This window comes from Microcebus murinus, chromosome 14 (assembly GCF_040939455.1).
Source record: "Microcebus murinus isolate Inina chromosome 14, M.murinus_Inina_mat1.0, whole genome shotgun sequence".
Classification (NCBI taxonomy): domain Eukaryota; kingdom Metazoa; phylum Chordata; class Mammalia; order Primates; family Cheirogaleidae; genus Microcebus; species Microcebus murinus.
In genome coordinates this window covers 12,620,535-12,641,274 of record NC_134117.1, presented here as the reverse complement: position 1 = coordinate 12,641,274, position 20,740 = coordinate 12,620,535, and the positions used below count along the sequence as shown (strand labels likewise).

At 36.9% G+C, this 20,740-nt stretch overlaps 1 protein-coding gene across 1 annotated transcript in view; it reads right to left on the bottom strand.

Annotated features, from left to right (window-relative positions):
- Nucleotides 1–1,600, bottom strand: part of SHTN1 (shootin 1) — a 126,259-nt gene extending 124,659 nt beyond the window's left edge. The window contains exon 1 of the mRNA XM_076009761.1: nucleotides 1,534–1,600. The gene's annotated coding sequence lies outside the window, so the exon portion shown is untranslated. The remainder of the gene's footprint in view (nucleotides 1–1,533) is intronic.
- Between the last annotated feature and the right edge of the window lie 19,140 nt (nucleotides 1,601–20,740).

Genomic DNA, 20,740 nt, shown 5'->3' with positions numbered 1-20,740 from the left:
TAGTATTATTCATAATAGTCAAAAAGTAAAAACAACACAAATGCTCATCAATTGGTAAGTGAATAGACAAACTATGATATATTCATATAGTGAAATAGTATTTGGCCAGGAATAAAGTACTCATATATTCTACAACATGGATAAAGCTGTAAATATTATGCGAAGAGAGAAGTAGTCACATACTATATGATTGTATTTATATGAAATATCCAGAATAGGAAAATTCATAGAGACAGAAATTAAATTAGTAGTTGCCAGGAGCTGGGGAAAAGAAAAAATTCTTTTTGAGGTGATGAAAATATTCTGAGATTAGATAGTGGTGATACTTGCACAACTTTGTTAATATGTTAGAAACACTTAATTGTATACTTTTAAAGAGTGAATTTACGGTACACAAATTAAGTCTTTAAAAATTATTTTTAAAAGTATACTCTATGTCAGGCATCCTCAAACTACAGCCCGCGGGCCACATGCAGGTGTTTTTGCCTGTTTGTTTTTTTACTTCAAAATAAGATATGTGCAGTGTGCATAGGAATTTGTTCATAGTTTTTTTAAAACTATAGTCCGGCCCTCCAATGGTCTGAGGGACAGTAAACTGGCCCCCTGTTAAAAAGTTTGAGGACCCCTGTTCTACGTCATTCAACACTGAGAAATTATTACGCACTTACCATGCACCAGGCACTATCAGACTTTGGTGATATGAGACATGAATATAATATGGCCCCCATTCAAACAAGCCAATCTCTTGCTGAAAGCAAACATATCAAAAGATAATTGCAATACAGTCTGATGGGGCTGTGATAGTACTAATGCTAGATACAGTAGTGGGATAAAGGAGGCAATGTTTAACTCTCTCTGTTAGAATTAGGGTATGTTTCCTTGAGGAATGGAATTTCAAGCCTGGTCTCAAAGGATAAATAACTGTCTGCAGAGAGTATGTAGGGAAAGAAAACTCCAGACAATGGAAAAGCATATGCAAATACATGAAGGCCATAAAAAAATAAATTAAATTAAAAATCAGCTCAATGATGTAGTTTTAGCCACCTCTCTGAAACTGAACTGAGTTTCTTTCCTTGAATTAGTTGTCATCAGACTAACTGTACACAAATTAGTGAGGATCAGGTTTCTATGAGTGGAGGTGCATTTTGCAACTATAAAAAGGGTATAGTCCACTGAAAGAGGAGCCATACAATCACCACATATATAAACAAACCCTAATAGTAAACACCATAAATAAGAGCATGGCAGTAACTCTTGGAGTATATAATTAACATTATGAATAAGATTAAGTGGGTCTGTGTGCTGAGGTAATGTAAATATCCCCATCAACTCAATCAGATCCAAATAATGACTCCAGCATAACTTATCTGGGTAAATAAAAGCTCTTATTGTTTTCCTATTCCTACAACTAACTAATCAACACTCATTCACAAAGAGAACATAACTATGATTAAATATAAATTCCAGATAGGAAAGATTCATTTTACAACTTGCCCAGCTGATTAGACACATAGGCACAATCTTGTTACCTACCCCCTTCTCTGAGGCAGACTTCATCAATCTGGAAAATGAAGGCAGACCACTGATTGGAGGGCAAACCTGAAAAGAATTAAACACTTAGCATGGCATTCTAAAATACTGTAATTACAGTGCAATTAACCATGCTGCATATTAAACGTGCAACTCTGAAATGTGTTCAGACTCCCCAATTATAACTAGTTATTCTTCAAAGAATTTTGCCGCCCACATTGAATTTCTCTGTGTTTCTTTGTTATAATTCAGGTATGACAGTCACTAATATATCTAAAAGGACAGTTAATAAAAAGTAGACATTCTTTACTGTAAACCTAACACATGCATGCCAGGTAATACCCATCCATTAGCACTAATCATCATGTTTCAGACAGGCAGATCTATTATGCAATTGGACTTTGCCCTCTTTAAAACATATTGAATGGTCAGCTATGAAGAGAAAGTGAGATTGAGGCAAGAGTAAAGACCTAGGTGGGGTCCAGAAATCTGTATCTGTTCTTAATTTTCCCAACTGGACAAGAAACTTAGCCTCTCTAAATCTCAATTTCCTCATCTGTCAACTGGGGCTTATATCTGTCCAGGATTTTGGTAAGGATCAAAAGTCCTGACAGTACTCTAGAATAGCTGATGATTCTACCCAATTGTAAGATGCTTCTCTGTTGTGGGCTCAGATTGTATCCCAAAGGAGCAATCAATGGAAAGGGACAGACAGAGATGTTTGCAGTCGTAGTTCAGGCCAGGCATGATACTCAAAATATCTAACCACAGCCCTAACCAATTAGTAAGAAGTCAGTTTTAAGCAATAAACTGCAAAGCCTGTTGAGTACAGACTGGTTGAAGATCACCCTAGGTTCAAGGTGGCAAAGAGTTTCAAAAATGGGGTAGAAAATGGCAAAACTTGTTGGAAAAAGCCAAAAACTTCATGGAAAAATTTAACCTAGCTCTGTGTTAATGGGAAGTAGAGTTTCTACAATGAGGGAAATAGTGGTCATCCTTGAAATTATTTAATTATTTGTCATCTTTGCCAGATAGAGCCTTAAGGGGAAGGAATATGTCTGCCTTAATCAGCTCTATATTCCTAACCAGCAAAATGCCTGGTGCAGGAACTCAGTAAATGTCTGTTGAATCAGTGAATGGGTGAATGAATGAACAAACAAAGGAATTAACAGACAGTCTACCTCTATTCTGCAATAGCTAGACCAACTGAGAATTTCATGTTCTAGGACACCGAACCATAATTTAAGAGAGGTTGGCATAAAGGAGAGAGGCCACAGTTGGGGAAGCTAGGTGCCAATAGCCTAGGTACTAAAGACTTCATGATGTAATAGGTACCTTAATTTTTTTTATGTATGAAAATACAACATATCAAAATATATGGGACATACCTAAATTAATACTGAGAGGAAATTTTATACTGCTAAATGATTAACATTGGAAAATAGGAAAGGTCTCAAATCAATAATCTAAATAATCATCTCAAGAAAAGGGAAAAAGAAGAACACATAATGCAAGTACTGTATACTGAACTATATACTTGAAAAGGGTTAAGATAATAAACGTCATATTATCACAATTTTTTTTAAAAAAGCATGTTACAAGAAACACCATTTCTAAGGATGTAAATTGGTGTTATACAAAACAAAAAAAGTATTCCAAAGTAAAATACATTTGTGAAACACTGGGCTAAACAAAAAAACAAATAAAATAAAATTGTGAACAAACAAACAAACAATTTAAGTCCAAAGCAAGCAGAAGGAAGGAAATAATTAAGATAAGAGCAGAAATAAGTGTAATTTGAAACATGAAAGAAGGGCCAGGCACAGTGGCTCACACCTCTGTGAGGCCAAGGTGGGAAGGTCACTCAGGGTCAGGAGTTCAAGAGCAGCCTAAGCAAGAGTGAAACCCCATCTCTACCAAAAATAGAAAAAATTAGCCAGGCATGGTGGCACGTGCCTGTAGTCCTAGCTACTCGGGAAGCTGAGGAAGGAAGATTGCTTGAGCCCAGGAGTTTGAAGTCGCAGTGAGCTATGATGATAAGGCCATTGCACTCTAGACTCTAGCTAGGGCAACAGAGTGAGACTATCTCAAAAAAACAAAACAAACAAACAAAAACCATGAAAATATAGAGACTATCAAGACAGGTGCAGTAATGACTCCTGTAGTCCCAGCTACTAGAGCGGCTGAAGCAGAAGTATGGCTTGAGCCCAGGAGTTTGATGCCATCCTGGGTGACATAGTGAGACCTCACCTAGAAAGAACAAAAAGAAAAGAGAAAAAGAAAGAAAAGAAAGAGCAAACAATAAAGAATATCAATGAAAAGAGAAGCTTCTTCATTGAAAAAAAATCAATAAAATTGATAAACCTTTAGCAAAACTGAGAACAATAAAAAGATAAAATACATAAATCATCAATATCAGAAATAATATAGAGGATATCCCTATAGCCTTAAAAATATAATCAGGTCAAAGAAGAAATCACAAGAGTAACTGAAAACACTTTGAGATGAATGGAAAATAAAAATACAACATATAAAAACACATAGGACACAGTGAAAACAGTGCTCAAAGGAAAATTTATAGCTGATGATGCCTGCATTTGGAAAAAAAAAATCTTAAATCAATAACTTAGTTGTATGTCTTAATGAACTAGAAAAAGAAGAGCAAACTAAACCTGAAGCTAGCACAAGGAAGGAAATAATAAATATTATAGTAGAGATAAATGAAATAGACATTAGAAAAACAATAGAGAAAATCAATGAAACCAAAAGTTAATTCTTTGAAAAGATAGACAAAATTAACAAACTTTGACTAGAATGGCTGAGGAAAAAGAAAGAAGACTCAATTAATAAAATAAAAAATTAAAGTAGGAACATTATTACTGAACTTATAGAAATAAAAAGGATTATAAGAAAATATAATAAACTATATGCCAAAAAATTAGATATCCAGGATGAAATGAACAAATTCCTAGAAAAACACAAACTACCAAAATTGACTCGAGAAGAAATAGAAACTCCCAATAGACCTATGATAAGTAAAAAGAGTGAATTAGTAATCACAAATTACCCAAGAAATAAAAGCCAAAGATTGGAAATAACTTCACTGATGAATTCTACCAAACATTCAAAGAAGAATTAACACGAATCTTTCTCAAACTCTTAAAAAACAGAAGAGGAGAAAACACATCCTGACTCATTCCATGAGTTCAGCATTACCTTGAAACCAAGCCAGACAAAGACAACACAAGACCAATATCTCTTATGAATACAGAACCAAAAAATCATGAATACAATACTAGCATACCAAATCCAGAAACATATTAAAAGGATTATACACCATGGTGAAGTAGATTTAGCCCAGAAATGCATGAGTAGTTCAACATATGAAAAAAATCAATATCATATACCACATTAATAAAATAAAGAGTAGAAAAACCATGATTTTAATTGATGTAGAAAAAAACTTTGACAAAAATCCATGAGTCCCTTTCAGGATAACAACACTTAATATGCTAGTAATAAAAGGGACTTCCTCAATAGGTTAAAGGACACTTATGAAAAACCTACAACTAATATCATACTCAATGGTGAAAGACTGAGAGATTTTCTCCTACAATTAGAATAAGACAAAGATGACAGCTTTTACTACTCTATTCAACATTGCACTGGAAGTCCTAATTATAGAGTAATTAGGCAAGAAAAAGAAATACAAGTCATTGAAATGGGAAAGGAAAAAGTAAAATTATCTCTATTCTCAGATGGCATGATCATATATATAGAAAACCCTAAGGAATCCACAAAGAAAACTACTAGCGCTAATAAAAAAGTTTATCAAAATTGAATGATTCAAAATCAGCATGTGAAAATCCATTGAATTACTGTAAACTAGCAATAAATAATCTAAGAAGAAATAAAGAAAAAATTCCTTTTATAATATTATCAAGAGGAATAAAATACTTAGGAATAAATTTACCCAAGGAGACACAAGACCTTTACATTGAAAATGACAAAACATTGCTAAAAGAAATTTAAAAGACCTAAATAAATGAGAAGACATTCCATGTTCATGTATTAGAAGACTTACTAATGTTAAGATGGCAATATTCCCCAAAGCTATCTACATATTCAATGCAATCACTATCAAAACCCCAAGGGCTTTTTTTGCAGAAATATAGAAACCTATCCTGAAATTCATATAAAATTGCATGGGACCCCAAATAGCTAAAACAATCTTGAATAAGAAAAATTTGGAGGACTCACACTTGCTGATTTCCTAACTTACACCAAAACTATAGTAATTTTTAAAAAGTATGGAACTGGCATAAGGATAGATATATTAAAAGAATAGAATTCAGAGCCCAGATATAAAACCATACATCTATAGTCAACTGATTTTCAGCAAGAGTTCTAAGACCATTCAATGGGGAAAGAAAAGTCTTGTCAACAAGAGGTGCTGAAACAACTGGTTATTTATATACATAGGAATTAAGTTGGACCCTACATCATCCCTTATACCATACATAAAAATTAACTCAAAATGTATCAAATACCTAACTGCAAGAGCTAAAACTATAAAACTCATAGAAAAAAAGAATAGTGATAATCTTTATACTCATGGGATTAGAAATTGTTTCATAGATGTAACAACAAAAGTGCAAGCAACAAATGAAAAAAATAGATAAACTGGATTTAGTCAAAATAAAAATGTTTTGTGCTTCAAAGGATACCATCAAGAGAGTGAAAAGATAACTCACAGAATGGAGGAAAATATTTACAAATCATATATCTGATAAGTATCCAGTAACTGGGATATATCATATTCTTGTAACTAAACAACAAAAAGACAAACAACTCAATTTTAAAATGGAGAAAGGACTTGAACAGACATTTCTCCAAAGATATATGAATGGCCAACAAACATATGAAAAGATGCTCAACATCATTAGTCATCAGGGAAATTCAAATCAAAACCAGAAGGTACCACTTCATTCACTAGGATGGCTATTATAAAAATAAATGGAAAGTGTTGGCCAGGATACAGAGAAATCAGAACCCTTACACATTTTTAGTGAGAACAGAAAATGGTGCAGATGCTGTGGAAAACAGTTTGGTAGTTCCTCAAAAAATCAAACATAGAATTGCCATATGACCTAGCAATTCTACTCCTAAATATATAACCAAAAAAGTAAAAACAGGTGTTCAAACAAAATTTGTACAAGAATAGCAACACTAGTCACAATAGTCAAAAGGCAGACACAACCCAAATGTCCACCAACAAATGAGTGGATAAATAAAATGTGATATACATACAATAGAATATTATTCATCCACAAAAAGGAATGGAATGTGATACATGCTACAACATGGATGAATCTTGAAAATATTATGCTGAGTGAAAGTAGCTAGACACAAAAGGCATCATAGCATATGATTTCATATGAAAAATCATAGCATATGATTTCATTTCTATGAAATATCCAGAGTGGGAAATTCACACAGACAGCAGATTAGTGATTGCTAGGGTCTAAGAGGAGGAGGAAATGGGGAGGACCTGCTTAAGGGGTATGGGGTTTGCTTTTGGGGTGATGAAAATGTTCTGGAACTAGATAATGGTGATGGTTACACAGTATTGTGAATGTACTAAACGCTAGTGAATTGTACACTTAAAAATGGTTAAAATGGTAAATTGCATGCTATGTGTATTTTACTATAATATTTTAATGCCAAAGAAGATAATAAGAGATTACTGTGAACAACTTTATGTCTGTAAATTCAATACTTAGAAGAAATGAACTAATTCCTCAAATATGCAAACTACCAAAACTTAACTGCAATGAAATAGACAGCCTGAATAGTCCTATAATCACCAAAGAAATTGCATTTGTAGTTACAAACCTTCTGAAAAATAAATCTGTAGGCTTGGATAGTTTCACTAAAAAATTCTACAAAACATATAAGAATTAACACAAATTTAACATGGTAACTTCCAGGAAGTATTATACAAGAGGAAGGAATACTTACCAACTTATTTTATGAGGCTAGTATTACCCTGATACCAAAACAGTCAAAAATAATACAAAAAAAAGAAAATTGCAGGCAAAATGACTATAGATATAACAATACTCAGCAAAATATTAGCAGATTGAATGAAGCAATATATAAAAAGAATTATACACCATGGCCAAGTAGAATTATTTTAGGTATGCAAGGCTAGTTCAACATTCAAAAATCGATGTAATAGTCCATCTCCATCTTGCCTCACTGTATTTACACATGTGGTACCTTCTACCTGAAACAGTCTTCCTTGTACCATTCACCTGGCAGTTTTTATTCATCCTTCAGGTCTCTGCTTGAAAGTCACTTTCTCAACAGGTCTTTATTGAAATCCCCAAATACAATTTAAATTATTTCTTCTAAACAAGGACTAAACTAAAATAAAAACTACAATATACTTCTCACCATACTCTGCAAAAGAAATAATTAACAGCAAAAGGGTCCCTTCCAGAATAAAGAACAGTCCTTTAAATTGAACATATTTAATGTCATGAACAATTCTCTGGTGTGCTCATTTTCTCCTTTTCAGCTAGTCTCACTGAGTGCTGGTATTAAGGAAACTGAAACTAGAAGCTGAAGAGTCATATATTCTTATCCAATTTTCACCGAACTAAATAAAACAAATGTTTCAATTCAAGGCTGGCCTCAAAAGTAAATGCTCCAGCTGTGAGTTTATGGTGGCTACCAAACAGGTGCTGTGATATTAAGACCATGCTTGGACTCTATTCACAGGGGTTAAGGGAAAGGTAGTTTAATCCGAATCTTCATACCCACTCTCAGAGACACTGGCTTTACCTTGCTTCTGAGAACAGAGCTTCTGCCCTCTCCCTGCAAATGTACTTTCCCATCTCACTGCCTTCCTACCCCTCGCTCAGTGACAATCATTATCATCCAAAACCCCACACAACTGCAGTGTTGAGGAGAAAGCCAGCAATCTATGTTTAACCTCACTGACTGTTCTTTGAGGTAGGTAAATCAGTTAGTCTCATAATGAGCTTCTGCAAACAGGGTTTCTGAAGCTGAAGTAGGCAAACTGTTGCCTCTCTTTTTTGTTAAAGGTTTCTTTCAAAAGTTCCCCTGATTACTTTTCTTACTCATTTACACCTCTCCCAGAGCTTGCTTCTCCTTGGGTTCCGCTAATATTAGCACATGCTTATCACCTCACTTAAGCAATGCTAACGGACAGCATCCCTCAAACAGCTCTCCACATCCTTTTAGGAAAAGGAAAAATAGGAATAGCACAGAAAAAGATTACACACAAGACTGTATGTCCAACTAATAACAGGACCTACAGAGGCTTTGTTTACTTTTGAAAAACATTACTCCTTGGAAAATAGGCTTGGGATTTGCCCTCACCAGTTCTGGAAATGTTTCACCTCAATTTCTATTTCTATAGCAGGCATTCATTGATTCATCTTTCCTTTAATTCAACAAATATTTACAGAGTACCTATTATACAGCAATGAACAGCATAGACAAAGTCTCTTGTCCCTCTTGGGGAGACAGAGAGAAAGACAAATGAACCAAGAAACAGTAGGTGCTTTGCAGAGAATTAAAATTGGGACATGTGATAGCAACTATGTGACTACATTAGACTGTGTGGTCAGAAAACACCTTTCTGAGGATGTTATTTTCACTTAAGTCTAAATGACAAGGAGCCAACTAGGTAAAGATGCAGGACAATATTCTAAGGACAATGAATAGTTATTACAAAAGCCCTAAGACAGGAATAAGCTTATAATCTTTATACTTCTTTATTTTCATGTTTCAACTATTAATGATTTCTGGAAATCCAACTGAATTTCCTAAGGCCTGGATGCCAGAGCAAATGCCTATCACATAGCAATACTTACAACACTAACAAACAGAGTGGTATGCTGGAAAGAACATGGGACTTAGAAGACTTCATTCGTTCAACTAACATTTATTATGTGTCTCATGTCAGACACTATTCTTGATGCTAAGACTACAGTCATTAATAAGACAGAAGATAGCAAACAAAAAGGCAATTACAAATCTGTGAAATAAATTCTACAAATGGAGACAGAACCAGATACCTCCAGGTACCCTAGTCACCCAGAGAATAGGCACCTCACTCAGCCTTGGGGAGTAACAGAAGACTTCCTTAAAGTGTTGTTTAAGCAAATATATAAAAACAAGTAGGGCTTAAATCAATTAGGAAAGGGTTGGGAGAGGAAATAAAAGAGCATTCTGAGTAGGAACAGCAGCATATGCATACACGCAATGTAGGAAAGAACGTGGAACAATTAGGGGAACATATGTTTGGAGCAGAGAAGCAGGAGAAAACCAGAAGAGGGTGACGTCCCAAAAGCCAAGGGGAAAATTCATTGTAAGAAGGTAGGGATACACAATAATGTCAAATAGGTGAGAGAAATCAAGTAAAAAAAGAAAAGTGTTCATTGTACTTAACAGCCAGAGGGTTGCAATTAACTTTACTGGATCCGTCCAATACAAGTAGACACCAACCTCAGATTCCAGTGGGCTGAAGAGCGAGTGGGAAGTGAGGGAGTGGGGAAAGATGTACAGGCCACTCTCAAGCAGCTTATCTCTGAAAGGGAGGAAAGTGTTGTAACTAAGAGGGAATGTGGGACTGAGAAACAGAAACAGGTTCTTAAGATGGAAAGCACCTGAGCCCGATTAAAGGAAAGGAGAGGCGGCCTATGTTGCTTACTAATCACGAACTTGTGTAGGTCACATTTGTAACCCTTCAGGAACCAAACCAGATAGCATAAGTGAAGGTCCTCAGTAAACTGTCAAGAGTTATGTTACTATTTTTAAGTAGGTAAATCACTACTATTAAATTTATGAAGTCTAAGTACCCTTACCACTCTGCTTGTTTCCTCTCTGTAACCAAAGAACATTATATCTTGACTAGTGTAGAAGAAAAGAGAGAGATCAGAGCAAAATAGCTATTGAGCATAATCAGGAGATAATATATGCTATTTTTCTGTTGGGCATGGACAAGGTAATGATTTATTCTACAAGGCAAATGAATCACCGAACATATTTTATTAATGGTAAACAGGGAAAGTATTTAAAGCCTAGTTATATGTAGCCAACAGATTGTACATATTACAAAGGCAGATGTAATAAATAAAGTAGAGTTCTATAAAAATAAAATAATGAAAATGGAATTCAGAAACCCATTAGCAAGGAACCATGATGATAGAAAAAGTAGCACTTTTAATGTAAGCAAAGACCTTTGCTTTTAAAATCCCTAATGAAGATGAATCCAAAAAAAAAGTACTAAAAGCTATGGGAAAGTCTTGAAAATCAAACTGTCAAAAAAAAAAAAAAAATCTAGCCTGCTGCCTTGATGCCCATAATGGACCCTGAAGTCAATATCAAGCATGTTAGTTAAATAGCTGCAAACCACCACTAAGTGGATATAGGAGGTATATTTTGTATCTCTTTGTGTGTGTGTGTGTGTGTGTGTGTGTGTGTGTGTGTGTGTGTGTGTGTGCGTGCGTGTGCAGGGGGCTCCTTTTAAAATCATAGTCTAATTCTAGAACTAAGAAATTTCAAAATTCCAGATTCTAGTTTAAAACCATAGCCAGTGGAGATTTTCTTTTGAGCTCCCCTTGACTCCTGCGCCCTCTCCTCCTCCTCCCTCTGCCTCTCTCTTCACATTCTATGTTCTTTTTGTCCCTCACCTTCCTCATGCCTAGCAAAGTTACTGCCAAGGATATAAATAATTTCAGTCATTTAACTTTTATCATGGGATTTAGTTCCCTACCCCAAGAGGCATTTGCATTTTTCAAAGGGATCTCTAACAACAAAAAAGAAGTATCCATATTTTGGTAAGCAGGTGGAGACAGATTCTATTTTGAGGAAGGAACAGGCTCTGCCTGGCTGCAGCACCGTTGGTAGACGAAAGAGATCCGTTTGGAAGTTAAGCTTCCTCTTGGCTCTCAGTTCACTAACCCATATTTACTGGAATTGAGCGTCAGATCCTTTCTTTTCCTTTTCCTAAGAGCAGGCTTAAGTGGGGACAAAGTGGAGGAAGAATACCATTCAGGGGGCATTCAGCTCACAGGTGGAGGGCCCTGTAGCAGTTCCATAGCTGTTGATTTAATAAGGATCCAAAATAGGCTTGGAGATTTTTTTTCTTCAAATCAGGTTTGGAGACATCAGAACTAAACTATAATTTTGCTTTATTTTTATTTTGTCAATATTTTATTTATATTTTCCTACTTTCTTTAACAATAAAACATTTATCTTACATGAATAAAAATATAATTTAACAAAATGGCATTTTATTAGATTTAAGCAAAATGAATAATTATCTTTTTAAAACAACTTGCTGTGCTCTCTATCAATTATTACGATGTTCTTCATGTTTGACATTTTGCATTGGTGAAACATTTTGTTATTTTATCAGGTTTGAAAGTGTATGTTCATTATCTCCTTTACAACTATATTGTCAAAACAAGATCAAAGCAAGAAATACTCTGTTTCCTGGCCCCGTAAATAGTGATTAAATAGTGAAGGGAATGAAATCTGTATTCCAAGAACTATGCTAGCATTTCTAATAGCACTACTCCATAATCCAGCCCATTGGATAACATTATTCTCATCATATAAATGAGAAAACTGCAGCAAAGTGAAATTAAGAAATTAGCTCCAGATTGTTAGGTCAAAAGGAGGACAAATAGCGGCAAGGAAGTGGCTAAGGGTGGAGAGCAAGAACCCGGTTGTAGCTGGGAACCAAACTGTGGCTATGAACTGTTCCCTGATGTGAATATACACAGTAAGGAGCACCCAGTGACCTTTAACTGACCTGGGGCTCATTACCATCTACTTAACATGGGTGGAGTTTTCATGAAGGATTCTGGGAGAACACATATGTAGTAAGGAAACTATTATATAATGTAACCTTTTATGTAACCTGTTATATAATCTGTAATGTAACCCCAACCTGTCAATCACCCCAAAAGCGGGAAACAGCAAGCAATTCTGCCAGGAAAAAGGCGGGACAAAATACTGAGCATATAAAAGACAGTGTGCGCCCAGACTTCTGGGTCTTCTCCACTTGTGAAGGATGACCTGTCTCTCCCTCTGAGACATACTTTTGCTTTGCATTAAATGGTGTGTGTGAGATTGCTTCCCATTTGTGATCACTCCATATTGGCTCAACTCGGTACCAGTACTCATCCTTGACACTGGGAACCAAGGGACCAGGGAACATACACACATACCTAACAAGATCAGAAAAATAATAAGTGACAGATGTGAAATTTATCCCTGTTCTGCCCCTAAAGTCCATGATCCTTCTACATTTGTTGATGAACTTATGAGGTGGTACAAATCATGAGATTCTTGGCTCCTGGTCAGCCACCAGGCATGGGCTTTTTGGACCTCAAATAACACAGGTTATTCAATACGGAATGTCCAATTTCCGTATATACTAAGTTTGACAGTTGATATCTCTGACATTTCACTTTGATACTTCTTGTTTTATTTTTACTGTGAAGGTATACATCCTCATTCTCTCAAACTTATGTTTTGGCTTATGATTATCTTTCAAAAGTTTTTTTAGGCCGGGCGCTGTGGCTCACGCCTGTAATCCTAGCTCTTGGGAGGCCGAGGCGGGCGGATTGCTCAAGGTCAGGAGTTCAAAACCAGCCTGAGCAAGAGCGAGACCCCGTCTCTACTATAAATAGAAAGAAATCAATTGGCCAACTGATATATATATATATATAAAATTAGCCGGGCATGGTGGCGCATGCCTGTAGTCCCAGCTACTCGGGAGCCTGAGGCAGAAGGATCACTGGAGCCCAGGAGTTTGAGGTTGCTGTGAGCTAGGCTGACGCCACGGCACTCACTCTAGCCTGGACAACAAAGCGAGACTCTGTCTCAAAAAAAAAAAAAAAGTTTTTTTAGAGTAATTTTTGTGAAACCATGCATAAGTCAAAAAAATTGTGTTATTTTAGAATATGAGTTCCATTGTGGAACCAATGCAGTGCAGACAACTTGAAATATCAACAAAACGTTTGGGAAGGATGTGGCTAATGAATGCACAGTACATCCATGGTTTGAGAAGTTCCGTTCTGGTCATTTTAATCTTGAAAATGAGCCACATTGAAAATTAGCCCCTTTCCTTTGGAGCCTGGTATAAATCCCGAGGGTCACTGACTGGAAGACAGCTCATTAATTCCTCTTGGGCCCCAATTTATATCTCCTAATTCCCTCTCCTTCAGGTAAGTACCTAGAGATCCACTGTGCCCCTCTGCGTGATGAAGGGGTGGCTTTTGCACCTTGTCATGGTTATAGGGTAGCCATCAGCATTAGTACCCCCTAAGCATTGTCCCTCTTCTGAGCTTCCTGAAGTTCCTCCAACAGAGCTCTAGCTATCCACAGCCCAGAATCCCCCTAGTCATTGGAGAATATATTAGAATTGTGCAATGGGGGCAGGGCCAGAGGCAGCATAAGGTGAGATAGAGAGGGGAGGGCAATGCTAAATATTTTGATTAAAAGTCCTGGTATTTTGGAAATGTTAATTTAAAGCACATAATCTTCTCTCTTTTAGCTAAATTTAGTTAATTCTCATTTTTCTAATTGTACATCCATATATTTTCATTAGAAAGCTAATGGTCTCAAACTACTCTCAGCAAATGCCAAATGACCCTGTGGTGCACTCCCTAATAGCCTTCGGGCTGACAGTGTCATAAATTAATAAAGCACATGTCAAAGCTTATAATCAAACTCTGTGATGAGGTGTAGTCTTTGGTAATTTATTTCATAGGCATAAGCATCTCTAATACTTCTCATCCTCTAGTACTCAAATCTCAGAACTTAGAGTCCTTTAGAGAAACATATTTCAGCAGAGATCCTTAATTTATAGTTCATGAACCCTCTGAAATTGTATGCAAAATTGTGAGTGTATACATGCGTCATTCAATCCATAACTCTCATCAGATTCTCAATCCACAACTCCCAAAAAGTGAAGGATTACTGCGTTTCAGTACCACCACCATAAATCTTAGTTCTTCTCTTGTACAATTTTGATATGTGTAAATTTATTTAAATATTGTTTTGGGGAACAATACAGAATTATAGGATTTCGATTTCAGTAATTTGTGCCGTTTCTATTGGGGATAATTAGAAGAATAGGGAACTGATATTAGGAACAGAAAATGCAGCAGTTGGCAGGGCAGAAGTTTTTATGACACCTTGGAAGAGAGAAAAGAAGTCCAGGGACAATAAGCCTGCTTTTGCACTGCCCTCCAGTGTTTGCAGGAAGGATGGGCAGATAGCATGTACTATATATGGCTTGGAGTCATCCTGGTCAAAGCTAAGGTTCTATACCCATGGAATTAAGAAGTACCATAGACTTTCATGAGGTTCAGTTCCTTAAACCTCCAGGGAATTTGGGATTGAAAAACATTAAGATCTTGTGAACAAAAACAACAACAAAAACCCTTTTGTATTTTGTAAAATAAAATAATATAGATATAATTAACTGAATTTCACATATCATAAATTAGTAGAAATGGAAACTATACTATTATTTTCTACTTACCTTTTCTCTGCGTGGTTATATGTTCTAGGATCTCCTTTCCCCAGAGTTTCAACACAGTATTTAGGAATCTACTTTGCTTCATGGTAGATACTCTGCATCCTGAGAATCATTGTTTCTCAAGTCTAGCCCTCAACATAGAGGCGCCCTAGGTTTTAGATTTGATGAGTCAGGGCTACCTATTTCTGCCCTGAGTTTGCCTCTTGGGTCTTATAGTGATCTCGGTAGAAAATAACTTGGAGATTTGAGATGGCAAAGGCTTAGGGTCAGCCTGTCACAGAAATCACAAGCCCCGGCTGGGCGCTGTGGCTCACGCCTGTAATCCTAGCTCTTGGGAGGCCGAGGCGGGCGGATTGCTCAAGGTCAGGAGTTCAAAACCAGCCTGAGCAAGAGCGAGACCCCGTCTCTACTATAAATAGAAAAGAAATTAATTGGCCAATTGATATATATATAAAAAAATTAGCCGGGCATGGTGGTGCATGCCTGTAGTCCCAGCTACTCGGGAGGCTGAGGCAGAAGGATCACTCAAGCCCAGGAGTTTGAGGTTGCTGTGAGCTAGGCTGACGCCACGGCACTCACTCTAGCCTGGACAACAAAGTGAGACTCTGTCGCAAAAAAAAAAAAAAAAAAAAGAAATCACAAGCCCCTTAATTCATTCGGTTATTTACCAAATAAATACTGGACACTTTCTTCACGCCAGGCATTCTGCTAGGCATGCAGCAGTCCCCAACTTTTTTGGCACCACAAACTAGTTTCACAGAAGACAATTTTTCTACAGACTCTGGGGGAGTCAGCGGCAGGGGACAGGGAGAGGAAGGCAGAGCTTAGGCTGTGATGCAAGCAATGGGAAGCAGCTGTAAATACAGATGAAGCTTCGCTGGCAGCTCACCTCCTGCTGTGCAGCCTGGTTCCTAACAGGCCACCACCGATGGTACAGGGCCACAGCCCAGGCGTTGGGGACCACAGACATTGAGGATACAACAGTGACTAAGATAAGCAGGGCCTGGGATTTCATGGCATTTCCAACCTGGTGGGGAACACAATCTACTAATTAGTGGCAATTATCCACACAGTGTGATGTGCATTGTAGCAGGAGCATTTAAGAGGTAGGATTAAAAGGGAACCTAAACTCGGCTTGGTTGGGAGTGGTCAGGAAGACACCAAAGGTAGCAGCAGCTCAACTGGGGCCTGAAGGAAGAATAAAAATTAGTTAGAAAAGAAAAGAGTAGGTCAGAGGAAGAACTGAGAGTACACATGGCAAATAACAATAATTTTATACAGTATCTAAAAGTTATCTTTCTAAAATACAAATCATTCTGTCTGTCCATCTCTTGTCTGAAATCCTTCAACATTTCTTCATTGCTCTCAGGAAAAGGTCCAACAACATTGTTGTTATTTGCCATGTGTACTCTCAGTTCTTCCTCTGACCTACTCTTTTCTTTTCTAACTAATTTCTATTTTTCCTTTAGGTCCCAGTTGAGCCACTGCTACTTTTGGTGTCTTCCTGACCACCCCCAACCAAGCCGAGTTTAGGTTCCCTTTTAATCCTACCCCTTAAATGCTCCCACTACAATATTAGAATAATCATGTAATGAGGGAGTATTTAGAGATAAGGCGCACAGGGCCCAGACCATTAAACCTATGTAAATCATGTTAAAGAACTTGGACCTTTTCCTGAGAGCAATGAAGAAATGTTGAAGGATTTCAGACAAGAAATGGACAGACAGAATGATTTGTATTTTAGAAAGATAACTAGATACTGTATGAAAATGGATTGAATGAGTCAAGATTGAAAGCAGAGAAACCAGGTACAAGTGATGGCTGTCTAATTTAGGAAGATGACAGTCCATAGGGGTAGAAAGAAGTAAATTGATTTGACAGACAGTTACATCCTTAGAGCTAGCTGCTAGATCTAAGACTCAGACTTTCTTTGCTTCAACTTTCTATTGCTTAGTTGTTCATTGGAAAGATCACCACAGCTCTTCATTGTCGCGCCCTCTCGCCAGCAAGGAAGACGCGGCAACTGGAGTTCTTCTGACAGTGCTTTAATGGGGTTCCCTTTAGACTTACATGATGCGGAAGACCCAGCCCGGCAGAACGCAGGCTGCTATATACCCTAGAAGCACAACCCCTAAGCTGGGATAGGCCGCTCAGCTGTCGAGCCGCCAAAGCATTAGTCCATGGTAGGATCCTTCATTTGCATGCTTGCGCCACAGGGTAACCGACAATTGCACGTGCGCTGAACTTGTTTACTGCTCTAGGCAAAGCCGGAAACAGGCGCCATCTTGTAATGGCGTTGACACCGCGCCCCACACTTCATTACCTTACCTCTATTCCATTCCCAAACCCCCCATCTGAGAATACCAACACAAGTAAAATATACAATAACAGAAATTTTCAAGTTTGCCCCCCCAAAAAATGTGCAGAAATAAACATGAGCATACCATAATTTTATATAGGTTGACAAATTACTATGCCTACTCAGCTGCATTGGATAAGATAGGTAAAAGTCACCAAGATTTTATCATTTTAAGAATCCAAAGTTACTCTGTATCTCTAAAGTTACAGCTTCTAGGAAAAAAAAATCAGCATTAATTTTGATTCATAATTCAGTTAATTACAATGAATCTGAAAAACATTTAACTTTTGGAAAGAGAACAGGAAAAATGGCCTCTTGCTAATTTGCCCAAGGTCATATAGATACTGCTGAGTTTGCATATTATCTTCATTAAAGTGAAAATGACTTATAAGTTTCTGAAGAAAAGAGTGGCAAATGGAAAGTAATTGCACAGTATCCATTATTATTAATTTAGATGTATAAAACTTCATTAGTGTTGTCTTTAGTGTGCTGATTGTATTGCTTTATTTCACTGGAAGAGAAGTTCTAAGGACTTTCATTGGTATACTCACGCCTCAATACCTATCATTTTATTTTTTCATATTATATCCTAAGCTTCCCCAGCACAAAAGCCCTTATGGTTTAAGAAGAAATATGTACTTACAAATATAAAAATACCTCACCTCTGCAAATAAGTTTCCTTAGTTGGCAACGTAAATCATGAGTTTCATAAGCAGAAAGTGTGGTAGTACGTCAGGTTTTTCCAGTGGCTGATCAGAAAGAGGTATGAAAGGAAGTTAGATTCCAAAGAGTTTACTTTTTTTTTTTCATTTTATTTCAAGAAAATATGAAAGTATGAACATTTTGGTTACATTTTATATCTTTACCTCTCCCTAGCAAGGGTTAGAGGTATGCTCTTCCCCTCCACAATGCTCACCACATCCCTCAGATGTGATTCTACCTTCCCAACTCCCAAATCCCTGGTGAACACACCACCATTTGAGCACCATGGTGTTAATCAGTCAGTACCAATTTGATGGTGAGTACATGTGGAGACCATTGTTCTGATCTTGTGTCACCTCACTTTGGATAATGGGCTTAAGCTTAATCCAGGATACTATGAACGGTGCTAGTTTGTTGTCGTGTCTTAGAATTGAGTAATATTACATTGTAAACATATACCAAATTTTAATAATCCACTCATGAATTGATGGGCACTTGGGTTGTTTCCATGTCCTTGCAATAGTGAATTGGGCTGCTATAAATATCTGGGTGCAGATGTCTTTGTAGTAGAATGTTTTATGCTTTTTTGGGTAGATGCCTAATAATGCTATTGCTGGGTCGAATGGTATTTCTATTTTTATCTCTTTGAGGTACCTCCAAATTCTTTTCCACAAAGGTTGCACTAATTTGCAGTCCCACCAGCAGTGTAAGAGTGTTCCTGTCTCTCCACATCCTCGCCAGCATTTGTTGTTTTGGGATTTCTTGATATAGGCCAATCTCACCGGGGTTAGGTGGTATCTCATTGTGGTTTTGATTTGCATTTCTCTAATGATTAGAGATGTTGAGCATTTTTTTATATGTTTGCAGGCCATTATTCGGTCTTCTTTGGAAAAGTTTCTGTTCATTTCCGTTGCCCATTTCTTGATGAGGTTGTTTGATTTTTTTTCTTGCTAATTCTTTTGAGTTCTACATAGATTCTTGTTATCAGATATTTATGGGAAGTGTAGAGAGTAAATATTTTCTCCCATTCTGTAGGTTGTCTATTTAATCTAATGATAGTTTCCTTGGCTGTGCAGAAGCTTGTTGATTTGATCAGATCCCATTTGTTTATTTTTGTTGCTGCGGTGATTGCTTTGGGAGTCTTCTTCAAGAATTCTTTGCCTAGGCCAATGTCTGAAAGGGTTTTCTCAACATCTTCTTCTAGGATTCTTAAGGTTTCATGCCTTAGCTTTAAGTCTGTTATCCATCTCGAGTGGATTTTTGTGAGAGGTAAGGATCCAGATTCATTCTTCTACATGTAGCTATCCAGTTTTCCCAACACCATTTATTGAAGAGAGATACTTTTCCCCAATGTATATTTTTTTCTGCTTTATCAAAGATTAGGTTACCATATGCAGATGATTTCATCTCTGGAATCTCAGTCCTGTTCCAAAGATCGATGCTTCTGTTCTTGTGCCAATAACAGGCTGATTTAATTATTACTGCTTTATAGTAGAGCTTGAAGTCCAAAGAGTTTACATTTTGACTAAAGACAATGGAAAGCTAAGATGGAGAGGCTTGGAATGACATGTAACATCTGGCCTTGTCAGTGGTGTGTATGTGAAGAACAATTCTATTTGGGCACTTAAGGAAAATGGGGTTTTCATTGGCAAGTTTGCCCTCAGGACAAATTATAACTATTAATAGATATTTGGAGCAATCAGGCACTATGGAATGATCACCAAAATCTTTAAAATTATGATTTAGATAAACAAGGCTCCACTTTGGAAGAATCATCAACTGTATTTATCTTGATCACTACCTTCACATGCCCAAAAGGGGGAAAGAAAGAGTTACAAAAAGAATAAAAGTCCAAGTTATTTTCTCCCTATACTTAAAACATTGATTTAAAAAAACTATACTAAAATAATACTAATGCTATAGGAATTTATTTTTAACTAAATAAAAGTTAACATATTAAGTTAATGTGGAAGAAGTACAGTATAAAATTAATAATACAAATCAAAAGCCAGAATTTTAAGAATAAATTTTTTTTTTTTTTTTTTTTTTTTTTTTGAGACAGAGTCTCGCTTTGTTGTCCAGGCTAGAGTGAGTGCCGTGGCGTCAGCCTAGCTCACAGCAACCTCAAACTCCTGGGCTCCAGCCATCCTTCTGCCTCAGCCTCCCGAGTAGCTGGGACTACAGGCATGCACCACCATGCCCGGCTAATTTTTTTATATATATATATATCAGTTGGCCAATTAATTTCTTTCTATTTATAGTAGAGAAGGGGTCTTGCTCTTGCTCAGGCTGGTTTTGAACTCCTGACCTTGAGCAATCCGCCCGCCTCAGCCTCCCAAGAGCTAGGATTACAGGCGTGAGCCACCGCGCCCGGCCTAAGAATAAATTTTTAAACTTAAAATTGAGTTTAAAGGATATGTATGGGCTGGTAATTTTATAGTCAATTTCTTTTCTTTTCTTTTCTTTTCTTTTCTTTTTTTTTTTTTTGAGACAGAGTCTCACTCTGTTGCCAGGGCTAGAGTGCTGTGGCGTCAGCCTAGCTCACAGCAACCTCA